We start from the raw sequence: 12,703 nt of genomic DNA on the forward strand, positions 1-12,703 counted from the left end.
AGCAAATACAAAAACCTGTTCTGACTCTTCTATTAACCGTTTGTAAAATACATACACTTCAAGGGAATATCCTGTGTTCAGCAGTGACGGGAAGAGCACAGCACGAGTATGGCCTCAATGGGTATTGCCCAGCTACTCTTGAGGATGCACATGCACCACTGTTGCTCTCTGCTGTCAGTTCTCTGCAGTACTTGAGCACTTGCACCTGCCTTTTCACTTAGTTTTGTTACCAACTGCAGCACTCAATTTGCTGAAATTGTGTACCAACAGACAGAGAAATCTGAAAGAGCTTGGTACAGTTAAAAAAAAAAGGACCTGAACTATAGTGTGGTGATTGTAGGGTTTTGGGGTTTGGACACGAAATTTTAATGTGGTGTCTTGAGATGCATTCCAAACTTTGTTGTGCTTCCCCAGCTATCGTAACTCCTTTCTAACATAGAACTTGCCTTTCCTAACAAATAGAAGGACAAAATGTATGCTGGAATATAGAAGATTTTCAAGAGATGACAGAGGCTCTTCACTGAAAACTGAAGTCCATCAAGCTGGTAGCTCACAGTATCCGGTGTTTCTGGGGCTCCTATTGCAAAGCCTACTTTAATCTTCTTATTTTATTGCTGTAATATCTGCAAATAGCACTTTGAGAAGAGCAAGCATATAAATAACTAGCTTTCCTGATGACACATTAAACTTCAGCGTCTTCTTAGAAAGACCATACACACATGAATGTCTCAGTATTTGGGGAGTGTTTCTGCTGCCTGATAAAATTTAGGATAACTGGGCAATTCTTGAGAGTGACTGTAGGAGGGGAGAGCTGGTCTTGTAGATGCAGTCACTTGAGAAGCTGAGTTTCTCTGAACTTCAGTGACGGGTTGCTCTTAGGCATGTTGGCACATGCTAGATTTAATCTTTAAAAAGCTAGTGATGTGACACAGTCAGATTTTTCACCCCACTCTACTCACTTTACTGAGAGAGCTTTTCAGCCTGGTGACGTGCTCCTATTCTCTATTTCTTAATGCTGCTTCAGCTAGACTACTGCATCGAACTGCAGAGCAAGCAAAGAGCACATTAAAAGGGATATTGGGACAGGGAGTAGGAGGTTTGAATGTGTTACATCCATTAGGAATGTCCTGAACAAGAAGTATTGCTGCTGGGCCTGCCAGATGAGTAGTTCAGAAACTAGGTTATTGTGAAATAACTTGGTACTGTTGCAGCCACAGATTATTTGTGTGTTTTTAGCTGAGGAAATTACAGTATATTTGTGCTAAAGTGTGCTATTGCTTTGCGCCATGATAAATACAACATCTCTGCTGCTTTAATCTATACTTATACAAAGGTGGAGGAGATAATGGTAGTTTTACGAGGCCAGATTTGGAGGGGGCACTCAAGCAACTGTGCCTAATTAAATCATAAATAAATCTTTTCAACTGTATGAAATACAGCTTAATCCTGCAGACTTTAATAACGTGAATGCATACATGGAAGCAAAGATGATATTCCATAGGACCACAGCAGACCAAAATTATATAGCTAAACATGACATGTAAATAAGGCTGTGATACTCTAAGTGGTCAATGAGTCTCAGGCCTTTTCTATACTTTCTACAGGTTTCATACAGTGGCCAAGTGAGACCTAGGCCCCCAGGCCTTGCAGCCATTGTTAGCAAACTCTTCTTGCTTAATGAATCTGTGCTCCCAGACTCTAAGAGGCTCAAAAATCTGTGCGTGTTGTAGAGTGTGCTAGTGTGACCTCATTCAGTTTGTCAGCCTGGAATCAGTGGTGTACCTGTGATTTATGAAGCCTGTTCATCTGTTCTGGCAAAAAACATCTTAGCTATTCTGTCTAGTCAAGATGAAATGTGTATTTGCGATAGTAGAAGCATCTGTAAAATAAAAAGCAAAACAAGGAAATGGAGGTTGTATTTACTGGGAGCTTTCCTTACTGCTTCAGCCTTGCAGCTGGCTGATACAATGTCCACAGAGCCTCTGAGGGCTGGTTTAGTATAGAGTGTGTATTAGCATCAACATCTGCCCTTTTGTTGTTAAAGAATGCTACTCCTGTCTCCTGGGCATAGAGGTGGATGTAGAAAGGGGGAGGATAGGAAACAGCACAAAGAAATTTGACTCCCTTCTCTTTTCCACTTTCCAAGCCTGAGCTCTGCTTTCTACTTCTTTTTCCCTTAGAAAGGCTTTCCCTCACCAGTCAGTGACTGGGCCCAGAGCTCCGCATGTATAGGGATTACATTATTTTCTTTCCCTTCTCTAGATCTCTTAATTAACATTTGCATTGCCTAATCTACACAGCTCTGCCTGCATGCCGTCTCTTGTTTCAGCCCCTGAAATAAGTGATTTAAGAATTTGATAATTATATACCTTGAAAAAACTCATTTGTATAATCATCTTGCTAGATTCAAAGCTCTCTTACTCATTCTCTAATTTCTTTTGTGGAAAGACAGAATATGGTCTTATTGAAGGCAAAACTAGGAATGCATTCAATGCATTCAATGGGATTTTGGGGACTCTGTTAAAGATAGCTGGAGTTGAAACCTCTTTACGATAATTTTCTCTACCTTGCAGAAATGAGGAGGATCACTTTTGAGTAGGAGACTGAAATATTTCTTGTTTAGTGCTTGACAGTTTTACATTTCGTGATTTAACTCGGTGTTGCTTTACTCTATTCTCACTGGATTTCATCTTCAACTAGTCCACAGTCAGCGTAACATGAACCACTTTTGGAAAACGTCCGCTGTATGTTTGCCTATATTTCAATACTAAACAAATACAGCAATAATATAACAAAATCATCATAGAAATAATTGAAATTGTTATTTCTAAAGTGCAATCTCAGATTAAACCACTTTAGGATGTTTGCTGCTATTTGTTATATCTCTAGCCTCATACCCAGTGTACTAACTACATCTGTGGCAGTTAAGAGAAGATGCAGTTGGACCTTTCTTCTCCAGAAACAAAATTATAAAGGCAAGTACACTGCTGCAGATGGTTTTATGAAGACCAGGGAAAAAAAATCAACTCAAATGAAAACCCCAACCAGAGATGAGAGCTGCCAACTGTTATGTAAATGTAGAGAAATCCTTAGAAATCTGCGCTAAGGTGTCTACATTTTTAATATGCCATTAAGCACTTAGCCTTGGGGAGGGAGGCCCACATAAGGCTTTTCTCCATCTTCAGAGTTAGTAGTTCCGCAACTGTTTCTCAGCTGGTCCATTTAAGCCTGAGCGCATGTAGTGAAAAGAACTCTTTCTTGGTTTTGTGTGTGGTTCATTGAACAAGGTGGCTGCTTAAAACCAAGAGTGTTTAGTATTGTATGTCATGTCACCCTTTGCTTTTACCCCAGCTGACCTTTCAGTTGTGTAGAAGGGAACACATAGAGCAATTAATCAGCCCATGCTTATTATTTCAGGTCACTTGCATGGCTTAGACAAAAGTAGGAAGAGGAATAGAAATGCAAATACTCTCAAGCATTTGCTTTTAAGGTAGGATGAAGCATGACAACCTGGGATGCCTGCTGTGTTCCAGTGAGTTTTGATGGTGCATTGCCTTTTTGTGGTGTTGAATGCAGTTGGCTGGCTAAGCACTGCTTGGTAGGAGCAGGCAGAGCTCTGTCTGGCTGGTGCAGCTGTAGGGGAAGAGGATGTCATATCTTCATGGCAGGATTAGGGGCATCCTGAGGTAGGGGGTGAGATGGAATATCTTGGGCATTTCTTTGATCCAGAATGTTTTGTGGTAGGAATTGTTAATAATTAATGATCTGTAGAACATAGTGAGCTTCAGATTTCATCAGGCATACAAGTATCTGTTAAAAACAATACAGGATACTTCTGGAAGTTCTTATATAAATAAACAGGAAAAAGGCTATGGCTGATTATTTGTTCAGGGTTTCATGTGCTTAGAGAACTAAGCTCTCATAAGACTTGTTTTAAAAAAATTTCTTTGGAAAAATGGTAACTGATCCCATGGTAGCACTTAGACACTAGTGAATTTGGGACATATTCAAGACTTTCTGATTGATGTTATTGAAATTGAATGGGAATAAAATGTCTCTTCAACTCCTACAGTTCTTTCTGATTTGTAGGTAGCTCAGAGGAGGCTATAGTTGTTACCTATTCTGTCTTACCTTACTTTCCTGTTTTGTCAGACAGACCTAGAATAAAGTCTGTTCTGTAGCAGTTACAGATTCCCTAGTCAGTTCAGATCCAGCTCTGATGAAGTCTGAATGTGCTTGAGTTTATACATAGGGGTCTCTTGGCTTCAAGAAGGCTACAGATCTAAGCTTGTGTATAGGAGAAAGTGCTTGCAGGGCAGGAGCTTTGGTTGCTGCTATTATGCAGAGAAGTTTTGAACGTATGCAAGCATATAAGCTATTTAGCTTCCTAAATATGTCGCATAGACTGACTCACACTAGCACTGTGTGACTACTTGAAGTACAGGGTCCTTTTCCCAGGTTGCTCACAGTCTCTTAATCATTACGATATCTAATCCCAGATTAAATGCTGATAAAGAACAGTTTCCAAAACCAGTCATAGTGTTAATTAGCTCCTGACCAAATGACTCAGAAGCACATCCTTAAGAGATTTCCTTCGAACATCCATAGAGGATTATTTTTCTAGCACACCTGACAGCATCACAGACAAACTCATCTCATCTAAATATAACATTAATTCTTCTAAGGGGAAGATCATGTAAACCCCCCAATGTTTTGGGTGTGGTTTTGGGGGGGCTTATTTGGGGGTTTTCTTTTTTAGTTTTGTTTGTTTGTTGGTGTTTTGTTTTGGTTTTTTTTGAGGGGTTAGTTTTTTGTTTGTTTTGGGATTTTTTTATTTGTTTGTGGGGGTGGTTTTGTTTGGGTTTTTTTTTGTTGGTGCTTTTTGTTGTTGTGGTTTTTTGGTGGTTTTGGGGTTTTTTGGTTGGTTGGTTGGTTGGGGGTTTTTTTACAATATAACGAAACTTCTCAAATAGTGATTCACTGGCATGTGTAACTCAGCACGCTACCTGAATATCTTTCGAACAGGGAATTAACAAGTGCTGTGCCCTTTTCACTAGAACTTCTGTTCTTTTGAGGTAGCATGATACTGGATTGCTCTTAAAAATTTATTACTTTATTCCCCTATACACTGGGCACAGCTATGGGGAGAAGAATGAAGTGATGAACATCCTGCAAGTAGAAACAAAGTTACTTAAGTTTAGCAAGGTCTAATTGTATAAGTCTAGTCTTCTACCAAAATTAAAATCTTATGAATTTCTGGTAAGCCTGTAAAAAAGCTGGACTGCCTTAATTCTTATTATTTCACCTTATTTAGCAACAGAAACCAGGGAGGCCTTTATTCAGGAAAAGAGGTGTCAAAATTAACTCTTATTCAGGACTAGATCTCATTTGTTTGTGAGACTGTTAGTGTCTTTAAAATAAATTCAAATGTAGACAAAATAAATTTTATATATATAGTGTGCAAATTAGAATCATAGAATCACAAAATAGTTAGGGTTGGAAAGGACCTTAAGATCTCGTTCCAACCTCCCTGCCATAGGCAGGGACACCTCACACTAAACCATGCCACCCAAGGCCTCATCCAACCTGGTCTTGAACACCACCAGGGATGGAGCATTCACAACTTCCTTGGGCAACCCATTCCAGTGCCTCAACACCCTCTCAGTAAAGAACTTCCTCCTTATATCCAATCTAAACTTCCCCTGTTTAAGTTTGAACCCACTACCCCTTGTCCCATCACTACAGTTCCTGATGGATAGTCCCTCCCCAGCATCCTTGTAGGCCCCCTTCAGATACTGGAAGGCTGCTCTGAGGTCTCCACGCAGCCTTCTCTTCTCCAGGCTGAACAGCCCCAACTTTCTCAGCCTATCTTCATACGGGAGGTGCTCCAGTCCCCTGATCATCCTCGTGGCCCTCCTCTGGACTTGTTCCAACAGTTCCATGTCCTTTTTATGTTGAGGACACCAGAACTGCACACAATACTGCAAGTGAGGTCTCACGAGAGCAGAGTAGAGGGGCAGGATCACCTCCTTTGACCTGCTGGTCACGCTCCTTTTGACGCAGCCCAGGATGCGGTTGGCTTTCTGGGCTGCGAGCGCACACTGAAGCCGGCTCATGTTCATTTTCTCATCAACCAATTAATCTATTTTCTCCCTACAATCTCAAATTAAGTTAATATTACTTATGGTTGCTTTCTAATCTAGATGTAGCAATAGCAGGAGGTTTAACTGGTATAGCTAAATTTAGACTGCTCTAATTTGTAGGAGGTTAGGAGGAGATGACTTGCTAGGACTTCCTACTGCTAATTGAGCAGGTCTGAGTATTGGTTCACTGTGACGTTAATTACTGTGAACTATATGTATCTTGAAAATGCATGGGTTTGGGGTTGTTTCCGGTTAGTGACTTTTGGAACTTTAAGAATGGAGGGTAATTTAGCATGGTGGCACTGATGTGGCCCTATCTGGAATCGGGCACTGTTGTTCAAGGCAGTATAGGAGTACCAAGCAAAGATTTCTGTGCCCAAATATCTAAAAGCTTTTAAAGCTGTGTGAATGTTGAACAATTGGCAAAGGATTGTGTTTCTCTTGATAAATAATTTAAAAAGCAGTCTGCTGGAGAGCTGTGGTGGTGAGGATACTTTATATTTTTTACAGGCAGCATAATTCCAGTCTGTATTATGTGACAGTACTGAAAGAATTGTAATTTAGCAAGGAAGGCCTCTACTTCGTCTTACTGTGATGGCGACAGCCAGTTCCTCGATCACTTGTTTCCCAAGGTCTCAATGAAGATCACAAGCCTATTTTTAATGTTAACAATTCTTATTCATTTACAGTAATTTTAGACTAAGAAGTCAGGAGACCTTACATTATTTGTTGCTTTATTCTTTTCAGCATCTATTTTTCTGCTTTCTAGGCCCTGAAATAAAAAAAATGTTCCTTATCCCTTCCTAACCTACCCCAAAATAAAGCTATTTAAATTGAATGATACACCAGTTTTCCCATTCATCTGTGATGATCTGGACTTGTGAAGCTGAGTATGGACAGCAGAGTAAACATCCAGCTTGGGAGGGAATCCACCCCCAGACCTGTTGGTCAAGCCATGCATAGCATGGAGCTTGTCAGCCGAAGAGCCCTGAGAGGCATTTTAGGCCTAAATTTACTGTGTGAAAAGAGGAAAAAGTAGGGTGGACAGGTAAAGAGGAGAGGTTGTGCTCTATATAATTGCTTGAATGATTGGAGCTTTGCCTTGGGGAGGTGACAAGCCAGTAGAGATCTCGTGTGTAAGGAGCACAGATAGTGGTATAGTCAATGTCTGCTGCAGACCTCTGATTAAGAAGAGGGAGCTGATTCTGCTGCCTTTAGGCAGCTGGAGAATCAGTTACAGGCTTGCAGTATTCAAGGGCATCTCTTAACCACTTTCCTGGAAGGGCAATGCAGCTGGGTGCTAGAAATGCGTTCAATACATTCCAGAACAATTCTTGATGTAAGTAATCAGTGAACTGACTAGAGGACATACTCTGCTGGACCTGATACTCACAGATAAGAACTGGTGGATATCAATACATGTTGAGGGCACCTTTAAACTGCTGTCTTGCAAACCTTGATTTTGCAGTGTTTTGTCTCTGGTTGCATCAGCTTCTGGCATTGGTGTTCTGTTAAAAGCAAGAGAAATGCTTGTTGGAAGTAAAAAGTGCTGACGAGTTTGTTGTGGTGTTTGTTTTTTTAATTGCAAAGCTGGCACAGCAATAGGTAAGCACTAATGAAAGTAAGTTGGCTGGCACTCCATTTTTTTGAGCTAACGTTTTAAAGTTTCTCGGACAGAAACAGAGTACATTGTGTCCTTTATGGATAGATGTAATATGAATCCTAATTGTTCAGAGCAAGGACAGTAACGTTCTGGAGTGGCCTGGCTGTGCTGATCAAGGGCTGTGGACCAAGGTGATCTTTCTTACAAATCAGCACCCTGTGTGACTGTTTCACAGTGACTGACTTTGAAACTTCCATTGTGTGAATGAAGACAAATCAGTAAGGTGGATGTGCATTATATTATTTTAGTCACATTCCATAGAGCTTTATCAGCCTGGAACTTCACTAGTGGTGAGCTACTTGACTGCCTGGACATGTGGAAAATACTGTGCTCTCATAGATAAAAAGGATGAGACATGAGTTTACCAAGAGTGGATGTCCTGAGATAAAGTGGTAACATACCGTATCTGCTCTGGAAGAAATAATTTTGTACTCACTGTAAAAGTGTCTGAGTCTTGTTGCACTAACAGCTATGCGTATAGAAATAAGAGTTTAATTGAAAGATAGGCAGATACATGATATGAGCAACTCTAACCTGATGGTCACCTGATTAACAGGAAGACAAGGACTGAATAAATAGACTTATGGAGCATGGCTGTGATGAAGTAATACTCTGCTCTCAAGTGAAACTCAGCATAGCAAATTATTCTAGCCTTGGTTCACTGAAGACTGGCAAAATGATGGAAAGCACTAATGCCCTGGTCTGGAGCTGTTTGCAATTGGTGAGACTCCATTAATTACAAAAGCCTTGTCTGAGATTTTAGTGGGAGTCTGCTAGTGTTTAATCTCAGAGTTGGTAATTTTGAGTCTGTATTATAGTCCTTTGTGATGACAAATACTTTTATGAAGGATTGAAGCAGGCTTGATGAGTCTCTGTCTCCCTGTGGAATGGCATTCATAAGGGCAAAGCTCAAAGAATAGCCTTATAGGTAAGGCCATTTTCATCCTTTAAAAATAATCTCCATCACTGCAATACAGGGAGCCTGGGAAGCAGCTAATACCATGCCTGATGTAACTGATCTACATGGCCCCGAGTTTTGTGTAGCCAAACCTGGTGTCTGTCTCCCACATAACCAAAAACTTCACAGTATTCAGTCAAGCCAGGAAATTGTCTGTGTGGGGATACTGAAGGCAGTTTGTGAGAACCATTGCATTGTTGGTATGGATCCAGTTCTGTTCACCAGTTGTGCACAAGAAAACTTAATGGCTCTAGCAACCAGCCTCTCAACCACTGTCTTGGTGAGCAAAGGGAAGAGCTGGAGGACAGTGCTTGAGTGATTTGCCTGAAGGTGAAGCAGTCCTGAGCACTTCTCCATCCCACCCTCCCCAGTTAAGGGCAAAGAGGGGAAGCCCAGTCACCCTGTGTGAAGTTACTGGACCTGTTACCACTGGCTACCAGGCGCTGGCACAGGCTGCCTGGGTTTTCAGAAATATGACTCAAAAGTGGTGAATGGTGCATTGCTGTGTGGAGCCATATACTATGATTTCAGCATTATGTTGCCCATCCTTTTATTTTTTATTTTTTCTTTACACCATCTATGTAATGTAAATATTGTTGGTTTTCTGTGCTGAATTGAAATATTTAATGTACATTACAGAGCCATAGATGGGATTTTGAAGTATTATGGTGAGATAGTTTAAGTCACTTACAGCAAGCACTCTTTATTTGACAGTCTGGTTTTTTTACTCTATCTGGTTGATGAAACTAAAGAATTGGCACCAAGAACATGTTCTATCGGAAGTTCTAAAGGTATACATGGTGCACTATAATACAGTCCAGCTATCCTTGTAAAACATGTCGTCTTTAAATGCAGGGATACAACTCCTATGTAAAATATTGCTAATGTTCTCATTGTTTATGGGGGCAAATTCAAACACTCTTCATGAAATTAAAGGTTTAGCTCTGCTATCAGGAAAAGCGGTATTTGTTTCAGTTTTGTTGGTACCAGCCTGTCATGGTTAGGCTGCTGCAATGAAGTATGTGGCTTACAGGTCTAAAATCTTTGTTTTCTGCACCCACAATAAAGAGGAAGCACTGTGAATTAGAGCAGTAATTCCATGAAGCATTTCAGTGATGTTGTAAAGCCAAGAGATTTTGCATAATAAAATAACCCAAAGTGAGAATTTTATCCTTCTTATGCTTGATTTGAATTTTACAACGCAGATAGCAAATAATTAAGGTTGCATAACATTTCCCATTAAATGAGCTTTGTTTCAGTCTCTTTGTAGCTAGATTTAAATGGTTTGGCCTCTGTGTCTCTTTTGCCAGGCTCTGTCCCTCCTTGTTTTATTTTGTTTGTATTGAGCAAATAGACCAATTGCTGAAGAATGAGACATGGGAAAGTAATGGGGACTTTTGCCTCTTGGAAAAAAACCCAAACACCTTAGTATCAGTCTCATAGGGATGGCTTAAGGCCACACTGCTTTAAAGGAGAGATTTGAAACTGGGAACAGTACTAATTTGGTTTTTGAACTACTCCTGCTGTCCCTATGAAAAGACACCCAAATTAGCCACATAAAAAAATCACAGTTAGCTCATGCCTGATTGAGATGCATTCAGTATTTGAGTGGTATATTTTTGTCCAGGCTTTTTGGCTGAACTGAGGCAGCCAAAAAGCCTTTCCTCTCAAATGGTTTGGGCTCATCAATGTTTGCATAATTCACCAGCCCCATGGAATGAGTGAGCATGCTCCTCCTTGGAGCTCCTGAGACTGCGTGGGACTTTCTTTCCTGGCTGCTTCCAGTCTCTGCACACTGCTTTGGCACGAGGCACACTGACTACAAGCATAGGGGCTTGCTCTCCTCCTGTGCTGCCCAGGTACCTGCTGCTGTGTGCAGGAAAAGTGATCTGATGCCACTAGAGAGAGGTGTGGTGTTTGGGTTGTAACAATGCTAGCCTGAAAACTACAAGGGTAAAAAGTAGAAAGGCAGGACACAATGGGTGGAAAGGAATGGAAAATAGCGGCAAAATGTGTTGTTCTCCCCATCTAGTGTTAGGGTGGTAAGTCTGCCAAATCAGTTTCTGTTATCTGAGAGAATACAGTGACAAGATTTCCTAAACTGATTTGGTAATTGGGGGAGTAGGGAGTGGTGGTGGTTGTAAAATTACCTATTTTTTATGCTTGTATGTTTTTAATTTCAGGTGACTGATGTATCTCGACACATAATGCAAGCTTCTTGTTAACTTCTAAGGTTCCAAATTCAAGCAGTGAAGAGTTACGAAGTTTCAGAGTGAAACCTGCCCATGCAGCTAGGTTTCATATAACTTATGTGTGTACATACTATCAAATAATTAAGCATGTAATTGTGCTCTTGGAAGTTAATAGCCTTCTCATCAGTAAGGCTAAACAACTTAATGAATGAAGTGAGTGAATGAAGTCAGGCTTTGATCTATCTCAGCTGTACTGCACACCTAAATTTCTGAAGACACAGCTTAATGGAAACTTCATTGCAACATTTTTCTATATCAGTGTCTTAATCTAGGATTTGAAACAGTTTGTGGTTTAGTTACTAGAAATCAGTCCAAAAAGATCTGTGCAAGTCACAGTATCAAGAATGAGGTATGTGTTGCAAAATACTGAGCACTTGAGGGTTTTGGTTTAAAATAAGTTCTGGGGTTTTTTTTTGTTCTTGAATACTTAAAACAGTGTTAAATAGATTTCTTTTAATTACAGCATGATGCAGTGCTTAGATGTTTTACATTATTCTGTCGTGTCATTCATATAAAACAATAAAAAGCTAGATCTGAAGAACAAAGCAACAAGTTCCACACATCCTATTCTTTGTTCTGTTAGACACAATCAAATAGGCACCATGGTGGATTTTCCCCAGGTAACTAAGGTACCAAATACAATGACAATACTACTTCTTTGTTTTTCTTTTTCCTTTTTTTTTTTTTTTTATGTATCACCCTCTGATTTGGTGGGTATTCAGACTACCTGTGTACATAAGGCTAAAAGCAATGGGATGAGGTAACCAAACCACACAGCTTGGTGTCATCAGCAAACTTGCTGAGGGCGCACTCAATCCCACTGTCAACTTCACCAACAAAGATGTTGAACAAGACCGGTCCCAACACTGATCCCTGAGGGACACCACTCGTTACTGGTCTCCGACTGGACTTTGAGCCCTTGATCACAACTCTTTGCGTGCGGCCATCCAGCCAGTTCTTTATCCACTGAGTGGTCCACCCATCAAATTGATGTCTCTCCAATTTAGAGACAAGGATGTTGTGTGGGACCATGTCAAATGCTTTGCACAAATCCAGGTAGATAACATCAACTGCTCTACCCCTGTCCATCAGTTCCGTAGCCCCATCATAGAAGGCCACCAAATTGGTCAGACAGGATTTCCCCTTAGTGAAGCCATGCTGGCTATCACCAAGCACCTTGTTGTTTTTCATGTGCCTTAACATGCCTTCCAGGAGAATCTGTTCCAAGATTTTGCCAGGCACAGAGGTGAGATTGACTGGTCTGTAATTCCCTGGGTCATCCATTTTCCCCTTCTAATGGGGCTTATATAAAGCTCAGATTCTGTGAATTTTCCTGCTGTCTGGAGTTGAGAGGTAGCTGTTGCTATAGCAACTGGCAAGCATCAGTCATGTTTTATTTCTCTAGGACTGGAAGGAGGATTCTGAACATCTCTGCAAAATGTGTGAGCTGCAGAGCTTTGCCTGGGAAACCCAGCAGCAGTGAAACGGTTACCTGTGTTACTTGTTAGTTACTACTAACTTGCAGTTGGTCTAGAATTTATCTGGCTCTGGAAGATGAATCCCAGCAAATGTTCCAGGCATAAACCTAAGTGGCCTGATGTGGCGGTGTGTAAAGATAATTAGGTACCAGGCGCAGTGTAGCTATCTTTTGCGGTGTTTTATGCCTCTTTAAAACACTTGCAGCCCT

The 12,703-nt window shown here is 40.8% G+C and overlaps 1 protein-coding gene across 1 annotated transcript in view; it reads left to right on the top strand.

Moving 5' to 3' along the window:
* MAP7 (microtubule associated protein 7) overlaps positions 1–12,703 on the top strand; it is a gene marked incomplete at its 3' end in the record, with an annotated part of 97,262 nt that overhangs the window by 26,671 nt on the left and 57,888 nt on the right. The gene's annotated exons all lie outside the window — the stretch shown is intronic.

The sequence above is a fragment of the Psittacula echo genome (genome assembly GCF_963264785.1).
Source record: "Psittacula echo genome assembly, chromosome: 4".
In the NCBI taxonomy this organism is placed as follows: Eukaryota; Metazoa; Chordata; class Aves; order Psittaciformes; family Psittacidae; genus Psittacula; species Psittacula echo.